This window comes from Taudactylus pleione, unplaced genomic scaffold (assembly GCF_031769625.1).
Source record: "Taudactylus pleione unplaced genomic scaffold, aTauple2 ptg001444l, whole genome shotgun sequence".
NCBI lineage: Eukaryota > Metazoa > Chordata > Amphibia > Anura > Myobatrachidae > Taudactylus > Taudactylus pleione.
This window is the reverse complement of record NW_028285843.1, coordinates 262,196-281,651: the sequence shown is the minus strand read 5'-3', so window position 1 is coordinate 281,651 and position 19,456 is coordinate 262,196. Positions and strand designations below refer to the sequence as shown.

Genomic DNA, 19,456 nt, shown 5'->3' with positions numbered 1-19,456 from the left:
CAGTGATCACAGTAACCCATTATATGAGTCATACATAGTGTATTGTGTGTCATAATTCCAGTATATTCAAGACCAGCGATCACAGTAACCCATTATATGTGTCATACATAGTGTATTGGGTGTAATACCAGCATATACAGGACCAGTGACCACAGTAACCATTATATGTGTCATACATAGTGTATTGTTTGTAATAATTCCAGCATATACAGGACCAGTGATCACAGTAACCCATTATATGTGTCATACATAGTGTATTGTGTGTCATAATTCAAGCATATACAGGACCAGTGATCACAGTAACCCATTATATGTGTCATACATAGTGTATTGTGTGTCATAAATCCAGCATATACTGGACCAACAATCACAGTAAGCCATTATATGTGTCATACATAGTGTATTGTGTGTCATATATCCAGCATATACAGGACCAGTGATCACAGTAACCCATTATATGTGTCATACATAGTGTATTGTGTGTCATAATTCCAGCATATACAGGACCAGCGATCACAGTAAGCCATTATATGTGCCATACATAGTGTATTGTGTGTAATAATTCCAGCATATACAGGGCCAGTGATCACAGTAACCCATTATATGTGTCATACATAGTGTATTGTGTGTCATAATTCCAGCATATACGGGACCAGTGATCACAGTAAGCCATTATATGTGTCATACATAGTGTATTGTGTGTCATAATTTCAGCATATACGGGACCAGTGATCACAGTAACCCATTATATGTGTCATACATAGTGTATTGTGTGTCATAATTCCAGCATATATGGGACCAGTGATCACAGTCACCATTATATGTGTCATACATAGTGTATTGTGTGTCATAATTCCAGCATACACAGGACCAGTGAACACAGTAACCCATTATATGTGTCATACATAGTGTATTGTGTGTCATAATTCCAGCATATACAGGACCAGTAACCACAGTATCCCATTATATGTGTTATACATAGTGTATTGTGTGTCATAATTCCAGCATATACAGGACCAGTGATCACAGTTACCCATTATATGTGTCATACATAGTGTATTGTGTGTCATAATTCCAGCATATACAGGACCAGTGATCACAGTCACCATTATATGTGTCATACATAGTGTATTGTGTGTCATAATTCCAGCATATACAGGACCAGTGATCACAGTAACCCATTTTATGTGTCATACATAGTGTATTGTGTGTCATAATTCCAGCATATACAGGACCAGCGATCACAGTAACCCATTATATGTGTCATACATAGTGTATTGTGTGTCATAATTCCAGCATATACAGGACCAGTGATCACAGTAAACCATTATATGTGTCATACATAGTGTATTGTGTGTCATAATTCCAGCAAATACAGGACCAGTGATCACAGTAACCCATTATATGTGTCATACATAGTGTATTGTGTGTAATAATTCCAGCATATACAGGACCAGCGATCACAGTAACCCATTATATCTGTCATAATTCAAGCATATACAGGACCAGTGATCACAGTAACCGATTATATGTGTCATACATAGTGTATTGTGTGTCATAATTCCAGCATATACAGGACTAGCGATCACAGTAACCCATTATATGTGTCATACATAGTGTATTGTGTGTCATATATCCAGCATATACAGGACCAGCGATCACAGTAACCCATTATATGTGTCATACATAGTGTATTGTGTGTCATAATTCCAGCATGTACAGGACCAGTGATCACAGTAACCCATTATATGTGTCATACATAGTGTATTGTGTGTAATAATTACAGCATATGCAGGACCAGCGATCACAGTAACCCATTATATGTGTCATACATAGTGTATTGTGTGTAATAATTACAGCATATGCAGGACCAGCGATCACAGTAACCCATTATATGTGTCATACAGAGTGTATTGTGTGTCATAATTCCAGCATATACTGGACCAGCGATCACAGTAACCATTATATGTGTCATACATAGTGTATTGTGTGTCATAATTCCAGCATATACAGGACCAGCGATCACAGTAACCATTATATGTGTCATACATAGTGTATTGTGTGACATAATTCCAGCATATACAGGACCAGCGATCACAGTAACCATTATATGTGTCATACATAGTGTATTGTGTATCATATTTCCAGCATATAGGGGACCAGTGATCACAGTAAGCCATTATATGTGTCATACATAGTGTATTGTGTGTCATAATTTCAGCATATACGGGACCAGTGATCACAGTAATCCATTATATGTGTCATACATAGTGTATTGTGTGTCATAATTCCAGCATATACAGGACCAGTGATCACAGTCACCATTATATGTGTCATACATAGTGTATTGTGTGTCATAATTCCAGCATACACAGGACCAGTGATCACAGTAACCCATTATATGTGTCATACATAGTGTATTGTGTGTCATAATTCGAGCATATACAGGACCAGTAACCACAGTATCCCATTATATGTGTCATACATAGTGTATTGTGTGTCATAATTCCAGCATATACAGGACCAGTGATCACAGTAACCATTATATGTGTCATACATAGTGTATTGTGTGTCATAATTCCAGAATATACAGGACCAGTGATCTCAGTTACCCATTATATGTGTCATACATAGTGTATTGTGTGTCATAATTCCAGCATATACAGGACCAGTGATCACAGTCACCATTATATGTGTCATACATAGTGTATTGTGTGTCATAATTCCAGCATATACAGGACCAGTGATCACAGTAACCCATTTTATGTGTCATACATAGTGTATTGTGTGTCATAATTACAGCATATACAGGACCAGCGATCACAGTAACCAATTATATGTGTCATACATAGTGTATTGTGTGTCATAATTCCAGCATATACAGGACCAGTGATCACAGTAAACCATTATATGTGTCATACATAGTGTATTGTGTGTCATAATTCCAGCAAATACAGGACCAGTGATCACAGTAACCCATTATATGTGTCATACATAGTGTATTGTGTGTAATAATTCCAGCATATACAGGACCAGCGATCACAGTAACCCATTATATGTGTCATACATAGTGTATTGTGTGACATAATTCCAGCATATACAGGACTAGCGATCACAGTAACCCATTATATGTGTCATACATAGTGTATTGTGTGTCATATATCCAGCATATACAGGACCAGCGATCACAGTAACCCATTATATGTGTCATACATAGTGTATTGTGTGTCATAATTCCAGCATGTACAGGACCAGTGATCACAGTAACCCATTATATGTGTCATACATAGTGTATTGTGTGTAATAATTACAGCATATGCAGGACCAGCGATCACAGTAACCAATTATATGTGTCATACATAGTGTATTGTGTGTCATAATTCCAGCATGTACAGGACCAGCGATCACAGAAACCCATTATATGTGTCATACATAGTGTATTGTGTGTCATAATTTCAGCATATACAGGACCAGAGATCACAGTCACCATTATATGTGTCATACATAGTGTATTGTGTGTCATAATTCCAGCATACACAGGACCAGTGATCACAGTAACCCATTATATGTGTCATACATAGTGTTTTGTATGTCATAATTCCAGCATATACAGGACCAGCGATCACAGTAACCCATTATATGTGTCATAAATAGTGTATTGTGTGTCATAATTCCAGCATATACAGGACCAGTAACCACAGTATCCCATTATATGTGTTATACATAGTGTATTGTTTGTAATAATTCCAGCATATACAGGACCAGTGATCACAGTAACCCATTATATGTGTCATACATAGTGTATTGTGTGTCATAATTCCAGCATACACAGGACCAGTGATCACAGTAACCCATTATATGTGTCATACATAGTGTATTGTGTGTCATAATTCCAGCATATACAGGACCAGTAACCACAGTATCCCATTATATGTGTTATACATAGTGTATTGTGTGTCATAATTCCAGCATATACAGGACCAGTGATCACAGTTACCCATTATATGTGTCATACATAGTGTATTGTGTGTCATAATTCCAGCATATACAGGACCAGTGATCACAGTCACCATTATATGTGTCATACATAGTGTATTGTGTGTCATAATTCCAGCATATACAGGACCAGCGATCACAGTAACCCATTATATGTGTCATACATAGTGTATTGTGTGTCATAATTCCAGCATATACAGGACCAGCGATCACAGTAACCCATTATATGTGTCATACATAGTGTATTGTGTGTCATAATTCCAGCATATACAGGACAAATGATCACAGTAACCCATTACATGAGTCATACATAGTGTATTGTGTGTCATAATTCCAGCATATACAGGATCAGCGATCACAGTAACTCATTATATGTGTCATACATAGTGTATTGTGTGTCATAATTCCAGCATATACTGGACCAGTGATCACAGTAACCCATTATATGAGTCATACATAGTGTATTGTGTGTCATAATTCCAGTATATACAAGACCAGCGATCACAGTAACCCATTATATGTGTCATACATAGTGTATTGGATGTAATACCAGCATATACAGGACCAGTGACCACAGTAACCATTATATGTGTCATACATAGTGTATTGTTTGTAATAATTCCAGCATAAACAGGACCAGTGATCACAGTAACCCATTATATGTGTCATACATAGTGTATTGTGTGTCATAATTCCAGCATATACAGGACCAGTGATCACAGTAACCCATTATATGTGTCATACATAGTGTATTGTGTGTCATAATTCCAGCATATACAGGACCAGTGATCACAGTAACCCATTATATGTGTCATACATAGTGTATTGTGTGTCATATATCCAGCATATACAGGACCAGCGATCACAGTAACCCATTATATGTGTCATACATAGTGTATTGTGTGTCATAATTCCAGCATATACTGGACCAGTGATCACAGTAACCCATTATATGAGTCATACATAGTGTATTGTGTGTCATAATTCCAGTATATACAAGACCAGCGATCACAGTAACCCATTATATGTGTCATACATAGTGTATTGGGTGTAATACCAGCATATACAGGACCAGTGACCACAGTAACCATTATATGTGTCATACATAGTGTATTGTTTGTAATAATTCCAGCATATACAGGACCAGTGATCACAGTAACCCATTATATGTGTCATACATAGTGTATTGTGTGTCATAATTCCAGCATATACAGGACCAGTGATCACAGTAACCCATTATATGTGTCATACATAGTGTATTGTGTGTCATAATTCCAGCATATACAGGACCAGTGATCACAGTAACCCATTATATGTGTCATACATAGTGTATTGTGTGTCATAATTACAGCATATGCAGGACCAGCGATCACAGTAACCCATTATATGTGTCATACATAGTGTATTGTGTGTCATAATTCCAGCATATACAGGACCAGCGATCACAGAAACCCATTATATGTGTCATACATATTGTATTGTGTGTCATAATTCCAGCATATACAGGACCAGCGATCACAGTAACCCATTATATGTGTCATACATAGTGTATTGTGTGTCATAATTCCAGCATATACAGGACCAGTGATCACAGTAACCATTATATGTGTCATACAGAGTGTATTGTGTGTCATAATTCCAGCATATACTGGACCAGCGATCACAGTAACCATTATATGTGTCATACATAGTGTATTGTGTGTCATAATTCCAGCATATACAGGACCAGCGATCACAGTAACCATTATATGTGTCATACATAGTGTATTGTGTGACATAATTCCAGCATATACAGGACCAGCGATCACAGTAACCATTATATGTGTCATACATAGTGTATTGTGTGACATAATTCCAGCATATACAGGACCAGTGATCACAGTAACCCATTATATGTGTCATACACAGTGTATTGTGTGTCATATTTCCAGCACATACGGGACCAGTGATCACAGTAAGCCATTATATGTGTCATACATAGTGTATTGTGTGTCATAATTTCAGCATATACGGGACCAGTGATCACAGTAATCCATTATATGTGTCATACATAGTGTATTGTGTGTCATAATTTCAGCATATACGGGACCAGTGATCACAGTAACCCATTATATGTGTCATACATAGTGTATTGTGTGTCATAATTCCAGCATATACAGGACCAGTGATCACAGTAACCCATTATATGTGTCATACATAGTGTATTGTGTGTCATAATTCCAGCATATACAGGACCAGTGATCTCAGTTACCCATTATATGTGTCATACATAGTGTATTGTGTGTCATAATTCCAGCATATACAGGACCAGTGATCACAGTCACCATTATATGTGTCATACATAGTGTATTGTGTGTCATAATTCCAGCATATACAGGACCAGTGATCACAGTCACCATTATATGTGTCATACATAGTGTATTGTGTGTCATAATTCCAGCATATACAGGACCAGTGATCACAGTAACCCATTTTATGTGTCATACATAGTGTATTGTGTGTCATAATTACAGCATATACAGGACCAGCGATCACAGTAACCCATTATATGTGTCATACATAGTGTATTGTGTGTCATAATTCCAGCATATACAGGACCAGTGATCACAGTAACCCATTATATGTGTCATACATAGTGTATTGTGTGTAATAATTCCAGCATATACAGGACCAGCGATCACAGTAACCCATTATATGTGTCATACATAGTGTATTGTGTGACATAATTCCAGCATATACAGGACTAGCGATCACAGTAACCCATTATATGTGTCATATATAGTGTATTGTGTGTCATATATCCAGCATATACAGGACCAGCGATCACAGTAACCCATTATATGTGTCATACATAGTGTATTGTGTGTCATAATTCCAGCATGTACAGGACCAGTGATCACAGTAACCCATTATATGTGTCATACATAGTGTATTGTGTGTAATAATTACAGCATATGCAGGACCAGCGATCACAGTAACCAATTATATGTGTCATACATAGTGTATTGTGTGTCATAATTCCAGCATGTACAGGACCAGCGATCACAGAAACCCATTATATGTGTCATACATAGTGTATTGTGTGTCATAATTTCAGCATATACAGGACCAGAGATCACAGTCACCATTATATGTGTCATACATAGTGTATTGTGTGTCATAATTCCAGCATACACAGGACCAGTGATCACAGTAACCCATTATATGTGTCATACATAGTGTATTGTGTGTCATAATTCCAGCATATACAGGACCAGCGATCACAGTAACCCATTATATGTGTCATACATAGTGTATTGTGTGTCATAATTCCAGCATATTCAAGACAAGTGATCACAGTAACCCATTATATGTGTCATACATAGTGTTTTGTATGTCATAATTCCAGCATATACAGGACCAGCGATCACAGTAACCCATTATATGTGTCATAAATAGTGTATTGTGTGTCATAATTCCAGCATATACAGGACCAGTAACCACAGTATCCCATTATATGTGTCATACATAGTGTAGTGTGTGTCATAATTCCAGCATATACAGGACCAGTGATCACAGTAACCCATTATATGTGTCATACATAGTGTATTGTGTGTCATAATTCCAGCATACACAGGACCAGTGATCACAGTAACCCATTATATGTGTCATACATAGTGTATTGTGTGTCATAATTCCAGCATATACAGGACCAGCGATCACAGTAACCCATTATATGTGTCATACATAGTGTATTGTGTGTCATAATTCCAGCATATACAGGACCAGTAACCACAGTATCCCATTATATGTGTTATACATAGTGTATTGTGTGTCATAATTCCAGCATATACAGGACCAGTGATCACAGTTACCCATTATATGTGTCATACATAGTGTATTGTGTGTCATAATTCCAGCATATACAGGACCAGTGATCACAGTCACCATTATATGTGTCATACATAGTGTATTGTGTGTCATAATTCCAGCATATACAGGACCAGCGATCACAGTAACCCATTATATGTGTCATACATAGTGTATTGTGTGTCATAATTCCAGCATATACAGGACCAGCGATCACAGTAACCCATTATATGTGTCATACATAGTGTATTGTGTGTCATAATTCCAGCATATACAGGACAAATGATCACAGTAACCCATTACATGAGTCATACATAGTGTATTGTGTGTCATAATTCCAGCATATACAGGATCAGCGATCACAGTAACCCATTATATGTGTCATACATAGTGTATTGTGTGTCATAATTCCAGTATATACAAGACCAGCGATCACAGTAACCCATTATATGTGTCATAAATAGTGTATTGGGTGTAATACCAGCATATACAGGACCAGTGACCACAGTAACCATTATATGTGTCATACATAGTGTATTGTTTGTAATAATTCCAGCATAAACAGGACCAGTGATCACAGTAACCCATTATATGTGTCATACATAGTGTATTGTGTGTCATAATTCCAGCATATACAGGACCAGTGATCACAGTAACCCATTATATGTGTCATACATAGTGTATTGTGTGTCATATATCCAGCATATACAGGACCAGCGATCACAGTAACCCATTATATGTGTCATACATAGTGTATTGTGTGTCATAATTCCAGCATATACTGGACCAGTGATCACAGTAACCCATTATATGAGTCATACATAGTGTATTGTGTGTCATAATTCCAGTATATACAAGACCAGCGATCACAGTAACCCATTATATGTGTCATACATAGTGTATTGGGTGTAATACCAGCATATACAGGACCAGTGACCACAGTAACCATTATATGTGTCATACATAGTGTATTGTTTGTAATAATTCCAGCATATACAGGACCAGTGATCACAGTAACCCATTATATGTGTCATACATAGTGTATTGTGTGTCATAATTCCAGCATATACAGGACCAGTGATCACAGTAACCCATTATATGTGTCATACATAGTGTATTGTGTGTCATAATTCCAGCATATACAGGACCAGTGATCACAGTAACCCATTATATGTGTCATACATAGTGTATTGTGTGTCATATATCCAGCATATACAGGACCAGTGATCACAGTAACCCATTATATGTGTCATACATAGTGTATTGTTTGTCATAATTCCAGCATATACAGGACCAGCGATCACAGTAAGCCATTATATGTGTCATACATAGTGTATTGTGTGTCATAATTTCAGCATATACGGGACCAGTGATCACAGTAAGCCATTATATGTGTCATACATAGTGTATTGTGTGTCATAATTTCAGCATATACGGGACCAGTGATCACAGTAATCCATTATATGTGTCATACATAGTGTATTGTGTGTCATAATTCCAGCATATACGGGACCAGTGATCACAGTCACCATTATATGTGTCATACATAGTGTATTGTGTGTCATAATTCCAGCATACACAGGACCAGTGATCACAGTAACCCATTATATGTGTCATACATAGTGTATTGTGTGTCATAATTCCAGCATACACAGGACCAGTGATCACAGTATCCCATTATATGTGTTATACATAGTGTATTGTGTGTCATAATTCCAGCATATACAGGACCAGTGATCACAGTTACCCATTATATGTGTCATACATAGTGTATTGTGTGTCATAATTCCAGCATATACAGGACCAGTGATCACAGTAACCCATTTTATGTGTCATACATAGTGTATTGTGTGTCATAATTCCAGCATATACAGGACCAGCGATCACAGTAACCCATTATATGTGTCATACATAGTGTATTGTGTGTCATAATTCCAGCATATACAGGACCAGCGATCACAGTAACCCATTATATGTGTCATACATAGTGTATTGTGTCTCATAATTCCAGCATATACAGGACAAATGATCACAGTAACCCATTACATGAGTCATACATAGTGTATTGTGTGTCATAATTCCAGCATATACAGGACCAGCGATCACAGTAACCCATTATATGTGTCATACATAGTGTATTGTGTGTCATAATTCCAGCATATACTGGACCAGTGATCACAGTAACCCATTATATGAGTCATACATAGTGTATTGTGTGTCATAATTCCAGCATATACAGGACCAGCGATCACAGTAACCCATTATATGTGTCATACATAGTGTATTGGGTGTAATACCAGCATATACAGGACCAGTGACCACAGTAACCATTATATGTGTCATACAGAGTGTATTGTTTGTAATAATTCCAGCATATACAGGACCAGTGATCACAGTAACCCATTATATGTGTCATACATAGTGTATTGTGTGTCATAATTCCAGCATATACAGGACCAGTGATCACAGTAACCCATTATATGTGTCATACATAGTGTATTGTGTGTAATAATTCCAGCATATACAGAACCAGCGATCACAGTAACCCATTATATGTGTCATACATAGTGTATTGTGTGTCATAATTCCAGCAAATACAGGACCAGTGATCACAGTAACCCATTATATGTGTCATACATAGTGTATTGTGTGTCATATATCCAGCATATACAGGACCAGTGATCACAGTAACCCATTATATGTGTCATACATAGTGTATTGTGTGTCATAATTCCAGCATATACAGGACCAGCGATCACAGTAACCCATTATATGTGTCATACATAGTGTATTGTGTGTCATAATTCCAGCAAATACAGGACCAGTGATCACAGTAACCCATTATATGTGTCATACATAGTGTATTGTGTGTCATATATCCAGCATATACAGGACCAGTGATCACAGTAACCCATTATATGTGTCATACATAGTATATTGTGTGTCATAATTCCAGCATATACAGGACCAGTGATCACAGTAACCCATTATATGTGTCATACATAGTGTATTGTGTGTAATAATTCCAGCATATACAGAACCAGCGATCACAGTAACCCATTATATGTGTCATACATAGTGTATTGTGTGTCATAATTCCAGCAAATACAGGACCAGTGATCACAGTAACCCATTATATGTGTCATACATAGTGTATTGTGTGTCATAATTCCAGCATATACAGGACCAGCGATCACAGTAACCCATTATATGTGTCATACATAGTGTATTGTGTGTCATAATTCCAGCAAATACAGGACCAGTGATCACAGTAACCCATTATATGTGTCATACATAGTGTATTGTGTGTCATAATTCCAGCATATACAGGACCAGCGATCACAGTAACCCATTATATGTGTCATACATAGTGTATTGTGTGTCATATATCCAGCATATACAGGACCAGTGATCACAGTAACCCATTATATGTGTCATACATAGTGTATTGTGTGTCATAATTCCAGCATATACAGGACCAGTGATCACAGTAACCCATTATATGTGTCATACATAGAGTATTGTGTAATGTGATATATCATAATAGTGGGAGTAAATTATTTTCAGACAACATACTGTAGCATCTACCATACATGATGTATTTATTATATCTACAGCCGGCATCCCAGATGACGAAATCCCAGCGCCGGAATTCCAGTACCCGGCGAGATGTCCTGCGAGATGTCCTGCTACTGACAGTAGGTGACACGCCGACACCGGAATCCCAACAGCCGGCATGCCGATCATAAGTATAGCGTGGCTGGTTAGGTCTTAGTCGCGGGGGACGGGGGAGGGTTGAGTTTGGGCATTAACATTAAGCAGGGGCGTTTCTAGAGAGGAGGGGGCCCGTGTGCAGCCTCCGGCACGGGCCCCCTCCTCTCCGTCCGGTGGCCGGCAGCGCACTGAGCTGTGTGTGGCCAGCGCCGGAGTTGTAGACTCTGGGCAGTAGAGTGTGTCCTGAGTCTATAATGTATGCACAGGTCACTGGGAAAATGGCCGGGGTGGCCATGTTCCCTGTACTGCGCATGCGCAAATGACAGGAATATAGGCCGCCACGGAGAGGAGATGCCGAACCCCCTCACCGACGTGGGACTCCGGAGAGGGAAGTCATTCTATGGGTGCAGGGTGTGCGGTGCGGGGTCCCCCTGGACCCAGGGGTCCGTGTTCCCTACACACCCTGCACCCATTATAGATACGCCCCTGGCAGGAAGGGTTAGAATACAGAAAAGTTTGGTTAGGGGGGATGGTTATCATACTTACCGGACCCTTGTCAGGATCCTGAGCATTGGGATGCCGCTATCAGTATATTGACAGCAGGAATCCCGAGTGCCCGGTTTTCATACCCTTTCCCTACCAAACATTGGGCCTGAGTAAGACCAGGGAATAGGGTAAGATCGAGCCAGTAACTGGGCATTTTGGTAACACCGTGATGCACCGCAGGGGGGCAGATATAAAATGCACAGAGAGTTAGCTATGGGACAGGGGCGTCCAAACTGACATCTAAATTGCTGTGTAAAAATAAAACTGTCCAAATTTTGTGGGCTACATGCAAAAGCAGCCGGTATTTACCCCACGTATTTGCACCCCTTGTATTGCAACATGGTTTGTCCAGGTACAGAGTTACTTGTTCCATCTTACTCTATTCCCAAGGCCTAGTGCACTGTAGCTGTTCAGCATTTGGCTCCATTTGTTGCTCTGCATGGAGTGCACCACACAGACAATCAGTCTCTAATAGTCTAAACCTACAATGACACTTACTTTCTGTTCTGTCCAAGTGTAGCCTAAGTGTGTGTGGAGGTCTCTCATCTAGCAGAAAGGCATCAAGTATCCCCAGCTCCTGGGTCTGTCCTACACCGCTCGCAGAGAAGCAATTTGGCACCTAGAACCGCAATTATCATCTGTTAGATTTGTGCTGTGAGATCTGTGTATATGAGCTGGAGCCAAAACCAAGAAAAAAACACAAATTTGGTACAAAGTAAAAATCCACAACAAGTGGGAACTGGGCTACAAAGTATCCGTCCGGCGAGCGGCTCCAAGAAACTCGATGTGTATGGAAAATAAATCCCTATCGCTGACACCACTGCGGGAACCTGATGATTTATCTGTTTGTAGATAACTTCTAATGTCATGTTTAAGTGTTTAGCACTTATCCCCCTGATTCATTTGGTTGTGCAGCTGCTAAATATATTGTATAAAGGGTTTCTTCATCCTCCAAGTGGAACGGTCAGATTGTGAGCAGAAGGACAACTGACAGGGGCTGTGATCTAATATGGTGAAGGTGGGAAGTGACCAATCACATGGCCTGATTCAGACCCGGTCGCAAGCGCTGAGCGTTCGCTACCGGGTCGATGGTGGCCCACAGCACATGCGCACGACGGAGCCGGCTCTGTCGTGCACATGCGCGAGACCCGGCTAGCGACGGGCTCTCCGTCGCTCTGGGTCTCGCACCAAAGGGGGCGAGCTGTTGATGTTCAGTGACATCTCGCTCCATTTGGTGGGCGGGCCGTGGGGGTGGCTGCCCAAACGGAGGCGTTCCCATGAGATCGCTTGCCGTTTGGGGGCGGCCCCACTGACATCACAAGCCGAATGCTCCCTGGGGCTTGCGATGAACGAGACCCTACCACAAGGGTCTCGTCGCAAGCCCGATGGCAAGCCCGAAGACCATCGCGACCATCATCATGGCCGCTTGCTATAGCTATATTTGCACACATGGACTTGCAGTGTTAATTGAACTGTCCAAGGAGGGTGGAGAAACCCAAACACCTGATCATTTACAGTAATAATATGCGGTATAGTGGTCCAACCGATGTTCACGCATGCGCAGTAGCAATTTTCACTGCTGCGAGAAGCATTGCGTCATCGTGGAGACAGGCAATGTTGAATTGCTCCGGTCACCCGGTGGCTCTGTATATATACCGCAGCTCCTCACCGCAAGCGGGATACCTAATTATCAGGGGCCATTTCTAATTGTAGGAAATAAGCACAAAACAACTTTTGTGGGCACAAATCAGCGCCATGTCTTCTGTCTGATAGGTTTCATCTCATACAGTAATTATGTTACATAGATAATTATATTTAATCTCTATTTCCTTGTTAACATTTTGCATTTATAGTCTGTACGGCACTGAGCACATTTTATAATAATAATGATGTGGAAGTTTGCAGATAGCAGGGACATACTATAGAGGCTTATCACTGATTGTTAACCACCGTTGGCTGATGGTTTTTCAATCGATGGCAGTGACCGAATGGTTTACCGCCATCGATGCCACAGAACCAAACAATGGGCCTGATTCAGACCCACTCGCGAGCGGCTGTACGCTCGCAAGTGGGTCGATGGTCTGCACTGAGCATGCGCACGACGGAGGGAGCTCCGTCGTGCGCATGCGCCAGACACGACGAGCGAAGGACTTTCCTTCGCTCGTTGTGTCCGATCAAAGGGGGCGTGCTGTCAATGTTGATTGACAGCACGCCCCCTTTGGTGGGCGTGCCGGGGGCGTGCCTCCCTGATGGGGGAGTTCCCACGGGAACGCCTCCCGTCAGAAGCCGGCCCACTGACATCACTAGTGATGTCAGTGGGAGTGATTTTGGCTCTGATAGAGCCAAAATCACTCCGGAGCTTGCGGTTGAAAACCTCAACCGCAGGCTCCGGCTTGCAATTTCGATGGTCGCGATGGTCACGACCATCGCGGCCATCAAAATGCACGCTCGTATAGCCTGTGGGTGGTGACCCACAGCTATACGAGCGTCCAGGAGGACGCTCCATGAAAAAGGAGCCCGGCCCTCATGCAGAGCGTGCGCTCTGCTCAGAGCGTACGGCTCTGAATGAGGGCCAATGTGTTTTTTTTTCTCTCCATATGCCAGGACATGGACCTTAGCTCCGCCCCTGACAGAACCCGCAAAGCCCCGCCTCAGTGGTTCACAGCCGATACTCCCCATACCCTCAGGACAATCTTCTCCTGAAATACTATGTGCTACTGCAAATCATTATAATGCATGAATGGCTACAGGTTGTCGTGTCCCCCATGCCCTCAGAGAACTGAGCCGGGCCCCGATACATTTTGGGGACGTGGCCTAATTGTGTGTGGGGTGGGGTGGGGGGGGGGGGGCGGATGGGTCCCTTAAAAAGAAAAATTGTGAGCCCATCAACCAGTAGCAAATCTAGGGGAGGGGGGGCATGATCAGTGATTACTCCCCACCCCACCGCTCATACAGACAGAGGAGACAGGTAAGAGAGAGTGCAGGCAGCGGACCAGGATCAGGTAATTAGCACCCACTCCCCCCCTTTCTCGGCACTCCTGCTGTCCCCACCTTTCAAAACTGGAGACACAATGGGGTATATTCAATTGGGCGCGAGGTTTAGCAAGGCTACAACCTCGCGCCCCTCGTGGCCAATTTCGGAATCCCGTGGGTATATGCGCTCCCGATACCTGCGGGATTCAATTAAAAAAACTGTGGACATCATCAATGACAACCCCGCGCCGCGTACATTTAAAAAAAAATCACTTATCTGCCCGGGTCTCCACAGCTCCCAGTGGCTTCCCATCTCTCTTCTTACTGGAGAGGGGGCTGCTGGGAGTCCCGGGGGCTGATGGGAGTGTAAGAGGTAGTGCGCTGCAGTGCCTGCTGCCGTGCAGGTGTACTTCCGTTCCTTACCTTGCGTCACACCCTCTCACCTTCAGGCCGTGTGTTGAACGGACGGTCCTGGAACTCCCGAATAGGACACGGACACAATGACCTAGGAGGAAGGAGACGATGTGAGTGCCGTCCCTCCTCACGTCGACCGACACGCCCTACCAAACCGAGGGATAAATTCAGGTTTTAAGTGAAGATCATCATTGGCACTTTTGGCCTCAGATCCCAAATTTCTACCTATCGGTACTCACGCACCAGGTGAAGATCCGTCCTTGCACCGGGTTGCAAGGTTCACCGTCCGCCCAGAAGGAAGGAAGGATAGGTAGTGACAAACAGGGAGAGACAGTACACACAGATAATTCTCACCATGTCCACTCTTGCTCTTCGTCGGCTCACTCGCCTACAGGTCCCTGTAAGGAGATACACAACACAGCCGTGCAGGGCCTAAACCTATGTCACGCAACTACACATACTAAAATGACATAGCCCTCAACCTACAGTGTGTGTAGTGCGACAGATATAACAATAACTAAACTTTTGCCCTGCACGGAACACCAACCACAGACTATAAGTATACAAGAGCAAAACACGGTGCTCTCCCTTTAAATGCCTGCTACCTACCTTTCCAGAGCTGGCCAGCTCCTCTTCTCAGTGACTGGGGAAAACACTACCTCATTGGTGGGAGCCGTACAGCTCTCCACCACTGCTCACACCTCTGATCATCTATGCTGGGCTACCTTTCTATATGAGGGGCACACCTAATGGGCTCAGGGCCCTGGACCTAACGCCAAGGGTCTTACGAGCGGCTCAGGACTTATGCCTGCCTACTGCAGGGTACTCAAGGGACTTGGGCCTACTGCCCAGAGTCCCGTCTCTATTTTGCAGCTCAGGCCTGGGGGCCTGCCTAACGGTGGGCTGTGGTAGTGGCCTGGGCCTAATGCCCAGACAACTTTTTTATGGGGCTCAGGCCTATTTGCCTGCCTATCTGTGGGGCTCACTTAGCGGTCTGGGCCTAATGCCCAGACCACCTTATATTTTGGGTGGCTCGGGCAGTTGCCCGCCTACTTTATTATTTAGTGACCTGGGCCTAGTACCCAGGCCACTCACACCTGATTAAGGGCCAATCCTTTTAACAGGGCCTAATGCCTGCTATTGTGCCTCGGGCCTTGTGCCCGACTAATTATCCACGGGCCTAGCGGCCGACAACCCTGGCGGTCTAGGGAGGGGGGTATATGGTGGGCCTCACGGAGGGCCTACCTGCTACATTGGAAGAGGCTGCGGGGGGGAACTTCATGACGCTCTTTTACTTCCCTCCCCCGCAGTCCGCTCCGGTCCTCAGCCGCATTCTTCGGCCGCTGGCCCGTCCTGGCCAGCGGCGCCGCCTCTTCTTTTCTTCTTCCAGTCGGCGCCGCCTGTCTTCTCTCTTGACAGCGGTGTCTTCTGGCCTCTTCCGCGGCCGCCACCCCAGTTGACGCGCCGATCTTCCGCTCTTCGGGAGGTCTTCTCTCCTCCCTCTCCGCCGCTGAACTGCCTTTTCCCACTCGGCGCCGTCTAATACAAGACAGGGCGAGTGGGCGGGGCTATGACGTGGCGAGCCGCGATTGGCTCGTCGCGTCTGCCTCCTATTGGCTGCTGGCCCGCGAGCCAGGTTTGGCTCGCGGCCAGAGTCAAACACCCACCACACGGAGCGCCGCACCCAACACTTGACCGGCGCTTGGAGCAGGTACTCTGTCCCAGCGCCGGCTACCCGCCGCTTCTTGGCTGCCAGACGCCAAGCTCCGCTGAGCTTGCGCCCGAAGCCAAGCTTCTCCCGGCGCCACAGTACCGCCGGCACTGATGAAAGGGACCAGGCGGTCCTTTCACCAGGTGCCCGCGGCATCTGCACCGACGCTAGGGACATCACTGTCCCAGCGCTGGCAACGGATGTGTCCCACAGAGGACACATCCCCTCTGCCTGCCCCTGCAACTCTGCTGATGCTGGGATCAAACACTTGATCCCAGCACAGCCTTCCACATTTCCCCCATCTTTTTCCTTTGTAGTCCCTACAAAGTCTTCTTCCATCTCCATCGTCCGCGGGTCAGGGTATTCTATGGTCCCTCCAGCAAGGATCTGTTCAAGGACCCAGCCGGGACTGACTATGACCCCACATTCCTTCTCCACTGGCTCCGGGCTCTCCATCTTCGTACCTCCTGACTTCAGTCTGCGGACCCTCTGTGGGAGTGGCAACTCAGAAGTGCCACTCACGATGGGGCACCATGGGGAATTTCCTTCTAAGGGTGCCGCAGCCACCCACTCTTCTTCCAACTTGTCTGGGGCATCTTCACTGCACTCAGGGTGTGGCACTAACCACCACCCAATAGTCGCTTCCTCTGGGGCATCCTCTTCTTCCCGGGTCTCTGCCGACATTTTCCATGAATCTGGACTCTTCTCCACAGACTCCTGCAGCAGGCGATAGTTTCATTCTTCAGTGTACTCCATCTCTTCCGCTGACATCTCCGGGAATCCAGGTCGCAGACCCTTCCAGCATGTGGAGATCCTGGACTTCTTTGACACTGGGTCTTTGCGCTCTTCCGTATAGCGCGGTATCTTCACCTCCCAGTCATCCACATCCGTCCTCTGCGGGCAAGGATTCTTCTTCACTAGGGCCTCTTTGGGGCATAACAGTGCCACTGCATCTTCCCAGGGACACTCATGGGCCAAGTGTCCCTGCCGCCGACACTTCCAGCACGGGGGTGCTGTTGCCACCTTCTTCACACAGGGATCTCTACCCTTCGACTCCTGCTCAGGAATAATGGGCACCTGCGAATGTACCTCCAGCAGGCTCTTCTTCTCCACTTTCCAGGCTTCATTTAACCACTTCTGAGCTCGGCCTTCCAAGATCATCCGGTCTTTGTCCCAAGGACAATCTTGAAGCTCATGTCCCTTCTCCTTACAGAGCTCACACACTGGCTCCTTGGTCACCTTGTGCCGGAGTTCTTGGTGTTGCTCCACCTGCTGCGACACAGAAGATATTTCTGCTTTCTCCTGTGTTTCCGTCCAGGGACAATCATGCAGCTCATGTTATGGATCTCCACATCCTTCACACCGGAATTCTTCATCCTCCTGGTGCCACTCTTCATCACGTGGACAGCTATTATGCTCATGCCCGTAGGTTCCGCAGAGCATACACCACAGTCTCCTCTTCACCGGGTTCTTCTGACCACATCTTTGAACCGCTTGCTGGACCATCTGTGTGTTCTCCAATGGGGACATTTCTTCATCTTCTGTCACCCTAAACTCACGCCAGGGACATTCGCTGGCATAATGTCCCAGCCGCTGACACATCTTGCAGGGGGTCACAGCGGATTTCTTGCGCCTCTTCTCCCGGCGTTCTTCCTTGCCACGCTGTACCGACCGCTGCACCATCTTCATGATGTCTTCTCCCGACACCGTAATCCAGTCACTCTTGTCCTCAAACATCCAGGGATGGTTCCACTCCGGAGCTGTCCGTAGGGAGGTCCTCTTGCCGGTGGTCCACATCGTGTCCGTTATCCTGCCAACTACGCCAAATGTAAGAGGTAGTGCGGTGCAGTGCTTGCTGCCGTGCAGGTGTACTTCCATTTCTTACCTTGCGTCGCACCCTCTCACCTTCAGGCCGTGTGTTGAATGGACAGTCCTGGAACTCCCGAAAAGGACACGGACACGATGACCTAGGAGGAAGGAGACGATGTGAGTGCCGTCCCTCCTCACGTCGACCGACACGCCCTACCAAACCGAGGGATAAATTCAGGTTTTAAGTGAAGATCATCATTGGCACTTTTGGCCTCAGATCCCGAATTTTCAACTATCGGTATTCACGCACCAGGTGAAGATCCATCCTTGCACCGGGTTGCAAGGTTCACCGTCCGCCCAGAAGGAAGGAAGGATAGGTAGTGACAAACAAACAGGGAGAGACAGTACACACAGATATTTCTCACCGTGTCCACTCGTGCTCTT

General features: G+C 44.1%; 1 pseudogene; it reads right to left on the bottom strand.

The window, feature by feature from the left end:
- Window positions 1-15,187: 15,187 nt before the first annotated feature.
- Window positions 15,188-19,000, bottom strand: LOC148442582 (uncharacterized; annotated as a pseudogene).
- Between the last annotated feature and the right edge of the window lie 456 nt (window positions 19,001-19,456).